This window comes from Oncorhynchus tshawytscha, linkage group LG05, assembly GCF_018296145.1.
Source record: "Oncorhynchus tshawytscha isolate Ot180627B linkage group LG05, Otsh_v2.0, whole genome shotgun sequence".
Taxonomy (NCBI): Eukaryota; Metazoa; Chordata; class Actinopteri; order Salmoniformes; family Salmonidae; genus Oncorhynchus; species Oncorhynchus tshawytscha.
This window is the reverse complement of record NC_056433.1, coordinates 34,166,896-34,179,282: the sequence shown is the minus strand read 5'-3', so window position 1 is coordinate 34,179,282 and position 12,387 is coordinate 34,166,896. Positions and strand designations below refer to the sequence as shown.

At 41.9% G+C, this 12,387-nt stretch overlaps 1 protein-coding gene across 7 annotated transcripts in view; it reads left to right on the top strand.

Moving 5' to 3' along the window:
- Positions 1–12,387, top strand: part of LOC112250533 (serine/threonine-protein kinase MRCK alpha) — a 91,899-nt gene that overhangs the window by 15,617 nt on the left and 63,895 nt on the right. The window lies entirely within an intron of this gene.

Here is a 12,387-nt window from a genome sequence, read left to right as displayed (position 1 = left end):
TTGAGTGCCATAGGGAGGGAAATGTGCATTCTGACAAGCAGTCAATGCACAAAGTCTTGCAATGGAGGGAAAAACAGCAGTTTTAATGGCTTTGTTAAAAAGAGGGGGATCCCAGTAGGGCTGTGGCGGTCACAAAATGTCAAGCAAATAACTGTTGCTTTTGTGGTAATTGACCTTTAATTAACATGAACACATTTAGCATCTCCTGCCTTCCACACATAGCCTACAAGCCACTGATACAGATCTTTTGGAGCATCTACATTTTAAAAAGTCTAATAAATCCATGTAATATAGTCTACTCCATCACAATAAATCCATGATTTTATTTTAGACAGGTCTAAAGAAGCATGATATGAAGAAAATGTAGACTATTTCAGAAGAACAGAATAGCATCCTCTGAGTTGTCCTGATGTGGCTATGCCAAATGGCTGTGGGCTATACTAGTTCATTTAGCAGACAAGATTTGCTTAGAATTCCATAACTTTTATAGTATGAAGAATGCAATTGAACAAAGCTGAATAAAATATAAATATTTTCTCTCAACGATTTGAGGGAGTGCGCACATGCGGCTACTCTGTGAGCGGTTAACAAAGAAATGGGTATTCCTCTGTGCTTAATTTAGAATATTAATGTAACTTTAGTTGTTCTATAAATGTTGGGTTGTGTTTTATTTTATATACATTTTAAGGCTGCATGGTGCGACTCTAATGATGATTTGAAAAAAGTTGCTTGAATATCATGAGCTCTGCTTAGTTTGTTTTGTGCAGGCTGTACAAACTTTATTAGTCTCAAATTCGTAATTTGACAAGCACTTGATAATGCCTCCAATTTCCCAGCGGCATCCCCATTGTGGCTGTATTGTACCCTAAAAAAGTCCATGCCTTTGTTGTGCCCTTCTTCCTTAGTGCTGCATGCTCCGAAAAAGGCTGTTTATTATGCTGGCCATCATTCACAAGTGATAGGCTAATATTGTCACCCATCAGACTATTCTTGATTTAATCTTGTCTTTACATATATGTGTGAACATTTGTTTTGATTTAGAATGGCCCATTATCATGCACCTGTCTTGAAACAGGGGGCAGCAGAAAAAAATACTATGCACTTAAAGTGCACATCTATGCACTTAAATAGTGAATGGAGGACGCCTTTCCCGTGATTCGTTTTCATGCCAGCCAGGTAGGCTATACTCTTATTGTAAAGAACAGTAATGTGCTTAATATTAGGGAAGTCGAGAAATCAACATAGTAGCCTAGCCTATAGAAAGCTGATGGGATCCCTCTTTTTAATAGAGGCCATCACTCTGTTTTCTCACGCAATTGCATAGCCTATAGAAATGTTGCACAATATGGGCTCTCATGAAGTTTTTGATTACATTTTTGAAACATTTGCATTGATGTCTGAGTGATTAGAGGGACAATCGAGTGCTGAGTACCAGGCAGTTAGCAAGTTTGGTAGGCTACTAATGACCATGAGCCGCATCAGAGCTTGGAGAAGCCTAATTACCGTGACTAAACGGTCAAGTGGAATTTGACTGCCTTCATGCCTCGTGACCGCCGGTGTGGCGGTAATACGGTCACCGCAACAGCCCTATATCCCAGCTTTCCATTCCTAGATTATTTATTTCTCAGCTTTAAAATATACGCAAACTGCATATTTTTAAACCCAGAGTTTTTAGCAGCACTATGGTTAAGCACATTACTGCTCAGCAAATTGCATAGTGTAGAATGGGGCTATATGTAACACGGGTCAATTGTAGGGTATCTTGGGGTAAAATGCCACCCTACCTCAAATGTTTTTGGGAGGGGAGTGTCTTAACAAATTGTGATGAGACTGATTACAATTTTAGTTGAGCAAGAGTAGTGGTAACCAGGGAAAGTGTTTTGGGGGAAAATGGTGATATGAAGTGGTTTCTGTGAGAAGTACAGGCAGTGTTACCCCGGGTGGATGTTTACCCCCAAGTTACCCTAACAGATAGGCCTAGATTATATTCACTGTGTTTGTGTGTTTTTTTGGGGGGGGCATAGAATTAATCAAAAGGATGCTAACTATTTCAAAGAGCACATATGGGATCTAGCAAATAATTAGCCCGATAGCAGATAGGCAACCCAATGCGTCAGCCCATTTATTTATAGCTTCTATGCTCCATCAGCTACAGGTGATAGAATGCTTATTGCTAATAGCATACCTGATCATATGGACCACACATGGGCTACAGTGCCTTCAGAAAGAACCAACACCCCTTGGCTTTTCACACATTTTGTTATATTACAGCCTGAATTTAAAATGGATTAAATATGTTAGGTTTTGTCACTGGCCTACACACAATACCACACAATGTCTAAGGGGAATTAGGTTTTTTGAACATGTTTACAAATGTATAAAAAAATGAGTCAATAAGAGTCAATAAGTATTCAACCCCTTTATTATGGCAAGCTTAAATAAGTTCAGGAGTTAAAATGTGCTTAACAAGTCACATGATTTTTGAATGACTGCCTCATCTCTGTACCCCACACAGAATTGTCTGTATGGTCCCTCAGTTGAGCAGTGAATTTCAAACACAGATTCAACCACAAAGACCAGGAAGGTTTTCCAATGCCTTGCAAAGAAGGGCACTTATTGCTAGATGGGTGAAAAATAGGGCTGTACCCGACTACAAAAATGTCTTCGCCACAGAAAAACATTCTCAATAGAGCAGGTATTCCCAAACTGGGTCAGGGTACGCGCAGTGCCGTCGGAGGTACGCCAAATAAAAATATGATTTACATTTAAAAACGTATATAAAACATTTCTTCATATTTTCAAACAGTCCGTTTATATTTTCAAACGGGGCTATTCATTTGGGTGAGGTTATTTTCTCACCTGAGTAGCCTCGTTTCACTGCCAGAAATAAAATTCAACCATCTAGTGCTCAGCGAAATAACAACGCAATGTCAAATACAGGTAGCCTAGTCAAATTATTTTATCCAATCACATTAACCGTTACTCTCTCGTGGGAAACCTTCACTCTTGAGCAGACATTTAGAAACAAAACATGAGAATTTGAAAAATCTCGCACAGGAGTTTTTTGAAGGAGAATAAAGATGACTTTTGAGTAGTAAGACATGCATAAAAGCAACAGATAATAAGAAGGGGCTAGAAGCGTCTCATATGGTGAGTTACCGAGTGGCTAGGACAGGCAAGCCCCATACTATTGTGGAGGACTTAATTATTCCTGCTGCTGTGGATATGGCTGGGATAATGCTGGGGGAAAAGGCCCAAAAAACTATACAGACAATATCTTCATCAAACAGCACTGTTTCACGACGCATCAGTGACACTGCAGGAGATGTTTTGATACAATTACTGCTATGCATACAAGCCAGTGAATTATATGCATTACAGCTGGGTGAGTCAACAGATGTGGCGGGCCTGGCACAGCTCCTGGTATATGTCTGTTATGCTTATGGGGGTTCAATTAAGGAAGACATCCTCTTCTGTAAACCACTGGAAACCAGGACAATATGAGAGGATATTTTTAAAGTACTGGACAGCTTTGTGACATCAGCTTTGTGACATTCATTGACTTTGGTGGTCAAGATGTGTTGGTATGGTATCTGTACTGATGGCGAAAAGACATGACAGGGAGACATAGTGGAGTGGTAACGCGTGTGCCAGCAGTTGCTCCCGACACCACTTGGGTACACTGCAGCATCCACGAGAGGCTCTTGCTGCCAAGGGAATTCCTGACAGCTTGAAAGATGTTTTGGACACAACAGTGAAAATGGTTAACTTTGTTAAAGCAAGTCCCCTGAACTTGTATATTTTCTGCATTATGCAATGACATGGGCAGCGACCATGTAATTATTTTACAACATACAGATGTGCGCTGGTTATCAAGGGGCAAAGTATTGACATGTTTTTTTTAAATTGAGAGACAAGCTTAAAGTTTTCTTTACTGACCACTTGCATGATGTTGAGTTTCTCACACGACTGGCCTATCTGGGTGATCTTGATCTAGGATTTATAGGGACTCTGCAATTATATTCAATGTGTGGGACAAAATTGAGGCTATGATTTAGAAGTTGGAGCTCTTTTCTGTCTGCATTAACAAGGACAACACACAGGTCTTTGCATCATTGTATGATTTTATTTTGTGTGCAAATGAACTCAAGCTTACTGACAATGTCAAATGTGATACAGCGAAGCATCTGAGTGAGCTGTGTGTGCAATTACGCAGGTACGTTCCCGAAACGGACGACACAAACAACTGGATTTGTTATCCCTTTCATGCCCTGCCTCCAGTCCACTTACCGATATCTGAACAAGAGAGCCTCATCGAAATTGCAACAAGCGGTTCTGTGAAATTTGAATTTAATCAGAAGGCACTGCCAGATTTCTTTATAGAGTCTGATCTCCCTATAGGCTGTCTCATCGTTGTTGGTGATCAGGCCTATCACTGTTGTGCCATCAGCAAACTTAATGATGGTGTTGTAGTCATGCTGGGTCATGCAGTTATGGGGTATTGTGTGTAGATGGGTAAGAAATATTATTTTAATCCATTTCGAATGGAGGTTCCATTTTTTTAAAAATGTACAAACATTGTTTTTGGACAATAATTTCCTCCAGTTTAGATGGACATCATATTCTATTTGTCTCCTTCTCGTTGGCTTATTATATGGACAACATTGTTTTTATTGATCTCTTTCAGTGTCAGAATAGTAGTCTACCCTGTAATTTGTCGTATTAATAAAATAAAAAAATTCTGCTAATGTCTCCCGTCATATAAAGTGTAGTAGAATTGCATGAAATTTTCCCCATGCAAAGAAAGAAGAAAAGTATCTGATCTAGCCTGTTGCCTAGGCCTACTCTACGCAATGCACACTCAACCATGCATTGAAGTCTTTTAAAACATTTTTTTGCAAACAGTGATTGAGTTCTATTATTAGCCTAAATTATGACTATCCAATCTACTCGTCACATTATGAATAGTAGGTTATGTTACGTAAGTCTGCAAATGCGACGATGCATGGAATGCTTTATTATAAAGGTGCATTTTTTTTAATGGTGAAAATTAGCGTTCCCAAACCTTTTCTCACGCAGTTGCTTATCCCATAGAAATGTTGCACGACATGAGCTCGTGGGCTCTCATGAAGTGTTTGATTGAATTTAGGTTGATGTCAGAGTGGTTAGTGACAAGCGTGCTGAGTACCAAGCCATTAGCGACTGGCAGTTAGCAAGTTTGGTATGCTACTAATGACCATGAGCAGCATCAGAGAAGCCTATTTACCGTGACTAAATGGTCATGTGGAATTTGACTGAGGTCATGACTCGTGATCGCTGGTGTGGCGGTAATACGTTCACCGTAACAGCCCTGCTCTTTACGCGATGTAGACTTAAACATCTTTAAAGAAGGATTTTTAAAGCCTTGAGACAATTGAGACATGAATTGGGTACCATTCAGAGGTTGAATGGACAAGACAAAAGATTGAAGTGCCTTTGAGCGATGTATGGTAGTAGGTGCCAGGCGCACCGGTTTGTGTCAAAAAATGCAACGCTGCTGGGTTTTTCACACTCAATAGTTTCCCGTGTGTATCAATGGTCCACCACCCCAAAGGACATCCAGCCAACTTGACACAACTGTGGGAAGCATTGGAGTCAACATGGACCATCATCCCTGTGGAACGTTTTCAACACCATGTAGAGTCCGTGCTCTGATGAATTGAGGCTGTTCTAAGGGATAAAGGAAGGTGTTCCTAATGTTTTGCACACTCAGTGTATATCATACATGACAAAATTCATGTTATGGAAGTCCCCTTGGCTAAGCCTGGGTAGCTCGCATGCTGCAGATTGTCTGATTCCCGGCCAAGTCTTTTAGTATTGCTACTCCTCCTCAGCCTGTCCTCACTCCACATCTGTGTACTGGAGACCGGAGAGCCCCTTGGCCGCGACTTGAAGGGCCTGGTTACATTTTCATCTGTAATTTGGGTAATTTACAGGATGTTTTAAAGCTACTTGCAATTAAATGGCTAAAAGGTTATTTAAAAAAAAAAGTTGCCTGGCTGGTTGACGCTTGGGTCACTCTAGTTCAAAGCAGCTGGGGTAGCAGCCTACTTAAAAGTACAGATTTCATTTTTGATAAGGAAACAACTGACTATGCAGCGGTTTCCCCAGCCGCATTTGTACCCTAATTCGATTATTTATTTAACCAGGAAGTCCAGTTGAAATAAAGAATATCCAAATCCTTAGAGATCAAGAAGGCAACTCTAGTTTAAATGAGAGAGAACCAGGGGTTGGAACTGGTTCAGGGAACAGAAGAGAAAAATGTTTGTTCTTTTCCGGTTTTGAGGAACAGCATGAGAACTAGGGATGTTAATGGTTAACAGATAGTCAGTTAGCTGGCCGAAATTAACAAATCAAATTGTATTTGCCGAATACAACAGGTGTAGTGTTGACCTTACTGTGAAATGATTACTTACAAGCCCTTAACCAACAACACCGTTCAATAAATAGAGTTGAGAAAATATTTACAAAATTAAGGTAAAAGGTAAAAAAAAAAAAAAAAAAGTAACAAGAAATAATAATAATAATAATTACAACAATAATGACGCTATATTCAGGGGGTACCGGTACCGAGTCAATGTAAAGGTTAGTCGTGGTAATTTGTAAAGTGGCTATGCATACATCATAAACGGTGAGTAGCAGCAGTGTTAAAAACAAAGGGGGGGTTAATGTAAATAGTCCGGGTGGCCATTTGATTAAGGAGCCTTTTGGTCCTAGACTGGTACAGCTTGCTGTGCGGGTAGCAGAGAGAACAGTCTATGACTTGGGTGACTGGAGTCTGACAACTTTTTGGGCCTTCCACTGGCACTGCCTAGTTTATATAGGGTCATGGATGTCAGGAAGCTTGGCCCCAGTGATGTAGTGGACTGTACACACTACCCTCTGTAGAGCCTTCCGGTCAGATGCCGAGCAGTTGCCATACCAAGTGGTGGAACCTTTTGATGATCTGGGGACCAATGCCAAATCCTTTCAGTCTCCTGGAGGGGAAAAGGTGTTGTCGTGCCCTCTTCACAACTGTCTTGGTGTGTTTGGACCATGATAGTTTGTTGGTGATGTGGACACCAAGGAACTTGAAACTCTCGACCTGCTCCACTTCAACCCCGTCGAAGTTAATGCGGGCCTGTTTGGCCCTCCTTTTTCTGTAGTCTACAATCAGCTCTGTTGTCTTGCTCACGTTGAGGGAGAGATTGTTGTCCTAGCACCACACTGCCAGGTCTCTGACCTCCTCCCTATAGGCTGTCTCAAGTATTCACCCCCTTGGCATTTTTCCTATTTTGTTGCCTTAGAACCTGGAATTAAAATATATTTTTTGGGGGGGGTTTGTATCATTTGATTTACACAATATGCCTACCACTTTGAAGATACAAAATATACTTTCTTGTGAAACAAACAAGAAATCAGACAAAAAAACAGAACTTTAGCATGCATAACTATTCATCCCCCCCAAAGTCAATACTTTGAAGAGCCACCTTTTGCAGCAATTACATAAAAGGCATTTAGCTCGTCTGGTAGGCTCGCGTCACTGGGCAGCACGCGGCTGGGTTTCCCTTTGTAGTCCGTAATAGTTTTCAAGCCCTGCCAAATCCGACGAGCGTCAGAGCCAGTGTAGTAGGATTCAATCTTAGTCCTGTATTGATGCTTTGCCTGTTTGGTGGTTCATCTGAGAGCATAGCAGGATTTCTTAAAAGCTTCTGGATTAGTGTCCCGCTCCTTGAAAGCGGCAGCTCTAGCCTTTAGCTCAGTGTGGATGTTGCCTGTAATCCATTGCTTCAGGTTGGGATATGTACGTACGGTCACTGTGGGGACGATGTTGTCAATGCGCTTCTTGATGAGGCCGGTGACTGAGGTGGTATTCTCCTCAATGCCATTGGATGAATCTTTGAACATATTCCAGTCTGTGCTAGCAAAACAATCCTGTACTGTAGCATCCGCGTCATCTGACCAGTTATGTTTTGAGTCACTGGTACTTCCTGCTTTAGTTTTTGCTTGTTACAGGAATCAGGAGGATAGAATTATGGTCATATTTTCCAAATGGAGTGCGAGGGAGAGTTTTGTATGCATCTCTGTGTGTGGAGTAAAGGTGGTCTAGAGCTTTTTTTTTTTTTCCTCTCTGTTTGCACTTGTAACATTCTGGTAGAAATTAGGCAAAACAAATTAAAGATTTCCTGCATTAAAGTCCCCGGCCACTAGGAGCTCCACTTTTGGATGAGCATTTTCTTGTTTGCTTATGGCCTTATAAGGCTCGTTGAGTGTGGTCTTACTGCCATCATCGGTTTGTTGTAATAAATAGATGGCTATGAATAAGAGTGCGGTCTACAGCTTATTATGAGAGATTCTACCCCAGGCGAGCAATACCTCGAGACTTATTTTATATTAGACATCGCTCACCAGCAGTTATTGACAAATAGACACACACACCCCTGCCTCTCGTCTTACCAGCCAGCTCTTTTTTTTATCCGTGTGGTCATTTAGCCACGTTCAGCCTTATGATGTTACAGTTTTTAATATCTTGTTGATTGGATGGTCTTAATCATAGATTGTCCAGTCTGTTTTCCAATGATTGCATGTTGACCAATAATACGGAGGGAAGTGGTGGTTTACCTACTCGTCGGACAAATTCTTAGAAGGCACCCTGCCCTCTCCCCTTTTCTCCGTCTTTTCTTCACGCGGATGATAGGGATTTGGGCCTTGTCTCGACAAAGCAGTATATCCTTTGCATCGGACTCATTAAAAAAATTGTTTTTGTCCCGGTCGAGGTGAGTAATCGCTGTTCTGATGTCCAGAAGCTCTTTTTTTCAGTTATAAGAGACTGTAGCAGCAACATTATATACAAAATTAGTTACAAACAATGCGGAAAAAACGAATAAATAAATAGCACAGTTGGTTAGGAGCCCGCTGTAAAACGCCAGCCATCGCCTCCGGCGCCATTACCAGAACACCGTCTTGATCGACCGGAGTTATTATATTGATATAAATAATGTAGAGTGAGTTTATAGCGTTAGAAAGTAGCTTTCTTATGTCAACTAGTGGCTGTCTCTAGTCAGTGAGCTGTGAGCAAGCCAGGGCAGAGACTTTTTGCTAGGGAACTCACAGATACAGGCTGCAGTGAGCAGCGGGAGAAAGAGGAGCAGCTAGAAGCATCTAACACTTTTTCAGTACTAGTTAAGGATACTATAGTGATCTCCTTTCACATTGGATTTATTAAATAGAAAATGGTATGATCATTATTTCAAATGTCGTGTCGCTCTCCACCCACAAGCTTGTTAGCTAGCTAGCCTACTCTGGTACAACTTTAAGCCAACTCTGAAGTTAAAAGAAATCCCTTCATGCCCAGGTGCTTCAAGCCAAACCTCCCGCATCACCCTCTCTTGCCCTCTACCTACCCACAAAATATCAGTCGCATCTTGTGCCCTACAACTATCGCTTACCTGCTCCATAGCAAGCTGCTCTATCTGCACTGATTGGTGAACAAATTTAATGTTGAGCTAAACCTTTTTTAAATATTTTTTTAAATATTTGATTTCAGATGTTTAAAAAGGAACAGAAAGGAACGATATAAACCATTACTTATTGGGTGTTCTATCCGGTTCAGAACTTCATTTTGCTGGTCGGAACAGAACGGGGAAAAAGTATGGTTCTGTTCAGAACAAAACTGTTGGAAAATAATTTTGGTTCCAACGGCTGGTTAGAACTGTTGAAGTCCACAGACAAAGACGCGTTAGTCCTGCGTCCCATTGTGACAGCTACACGTTTTCTCTTCCTTTTGAATGTGATGACGGTTGGGGAAATGGCGTGAGCCGCGTCGAGAATTCCAAAAGTATGAAAGCCAAGCTCTTACAAGGTCGAACTTATTATGAGGAACATCCTTCCAGTAGTGCTGTGAAAAGCCATTCCCAGATCTGGCCCCTCTCGCTCTCCCTCTTTTCCTCCTCTGGAGGTGGCATTTTTGTGTCATTACCTCACTCTGGCTGTAAATAATCCCTCTTATGGCTTCCAGATGTCCCCTCTCTCTGTACATCACAGCGCTGCCTGGATGTGGGATCTACTGTCTCTCTCACTCCGTTCAATTCAATAGACTATTGACAGGGCAAGTTAAATTAAGTACACATAAAACTACAAAGATCGGGTTAACCATAGTAGCAATAATAATAGTAGGCCTGGTAGTAGTAGTAGTAATGCTATTAACATTAACAACATCTAATGAGAATAATAATGAATAAAAGTAATAGTAGTAGACTTGTTTTAACATGACTGAGAAGCCACATGCCATGAAAGCCCAAACAAAACAAAATGGCAAATACTATTGATACATTCTGTACTTTTCACTGGCGGCCCATCGGGTAGTGGGAGGAGGACGAGTACCGCAATTGGCTGCCAAAATGGCGCATTTGAGGTTTTGTTTCTCACACTATTCGTTTTTTTTATAGTTTCAAATTCTTTGTAGTGAATGATCATTTGGGGAAAGAAAGATTCTCTTAGGTCTGAGTACACACTCTCTCCTTCTCTACTGTACCTGTTTCAAGTACGGGGAGGGTAGAGCAAATATACATTGGCACATGTAGGCCAGTGCATATGGAGGGGGACACATTCAATGAACACGCACATATGTGCTTACGCACACAGGCCTAGGCTTACACACACACACACACACACACACACACACACACACACACACACAGTATTGAAAGTGCAGAGCCCTAGGGTGACGCCTGGTTACTGTATAGACCATGACGTTTGTTTCTTTAGCTGAATGAACACACTTGTCTACAGTAGTACAACGTTTTCCTTCAGCTGCATCGTCTGTGGATAATAAACTCACTTCTTCGAATGGACCTAGATCTGTCTGATAATCTGTGTCTGGGATAAACCAGTCCGTCACTGGATTAGTTGGGCCTACTCATGTTTTTCCAGTTGTGTTGCATAGGTAGTCACAGCCAGTGCTTCTAACCAATGAAACTGAAAGTCTCATGGCTGTTTTGAGTGTGAGTGCATAATGTTATGTGCGCTCTGTCCTGCTAACAGTGAAGTCACTTAGTTTGAAAGCTTTTGCAAAACCGTCAGGGACAAAACAAACACCAAGTCGGTCATCGTTTGGTTGGATATTCACGTTTTAAAGCGCCACAAACTGGCTTGCGCCACACCTTGTCATTGCAACCGTTGCTATGTTTGGCCGACCCGTATATTTTGATAGTTAAGTAAAGATGTATCGTCAGAACTGTAAGGTCTTTGTCGGAAGCTCGGAGTAAGAAGGGCGGGATGTCACAATGTACATTACTTCCCTGTTAGACAAAACAGCACGTGACCCGTGGGTAAATTTGAGCGAGACTGGTGTTTGTGTGTCCAAGACTGCTTGTTTCTAGGCCTAGTTACTGTGTCTTTTTTTTAAAGGTCAATGCAACAAGCTAAGAAGTGGTGGTGGTGATACTGGGGCGTTATAGTAACTGCGAGATTAAGGATTGGAGAAAGGCCCAGTGTGTGCCAAGCTAAGCGTTGGCTCGTTCTACTTCCCACAATGTGGACGGACATAAGGAAAATAGACCCTTGTGAAATATTTGTTGAAACCCCAGAAATTGTTCATGCCGTGTTTCCGAGTTCACAGGAATTAACGGTGACTCGTTCCATTGAGAAATGGTCATCAGGAACAGAGATTATGCTACAGGACTGGTATTCCAGGGCGCGTTCTCAGAGCATGCGCAGAGCAGCTGGCAGGCATATTCACGGTAATTTTCAACCTCTCCTTGTCCCAGTCTGTAATCCCCACGTCTCAAACTGACCACAATCATTCCTGTTCCCAAGAACTTTAAGGTTTCATGCCACAAAGACTACCGCCCTGCAGCACTCATTACTCACTATAATCATAAAGTGCTTTGAAAGGCTGGTCATAGCCCACATCAACTCCATCATCCCAGACACCCTAGACACACTCCAATTTGCATACTGCCCAACAGATCTATAGACGACACAATCTCAATTGCACTCCACACTGCCCTCACCCACCTAGATAAGAGGGAAATCCTGTGTGTGAGAATGCTGTTCATTGATTACAGCTCAGCATTTAACACCATTTTCCCCTCCGAGCACATCCACATCGACGGGGCTGCAGTAGAGCGAGTCGACAGCTTCAAGTTCTTTAATGGTCCACACGTGCACACAGTCGTGAAGGAGGTGCGACAGCGCCTCTTCCCCCTCAGGAGGTTGAAAAGGTTTGGCATGGGACCTCTAATCCTCAAAAAGTGTCTCTATGCACACTCACAGGACTCTACACATATACACACACACACTGACACTCCATCACACACACACACACACACACACACACACTACATACACTACCTGACCAAAAGTGTC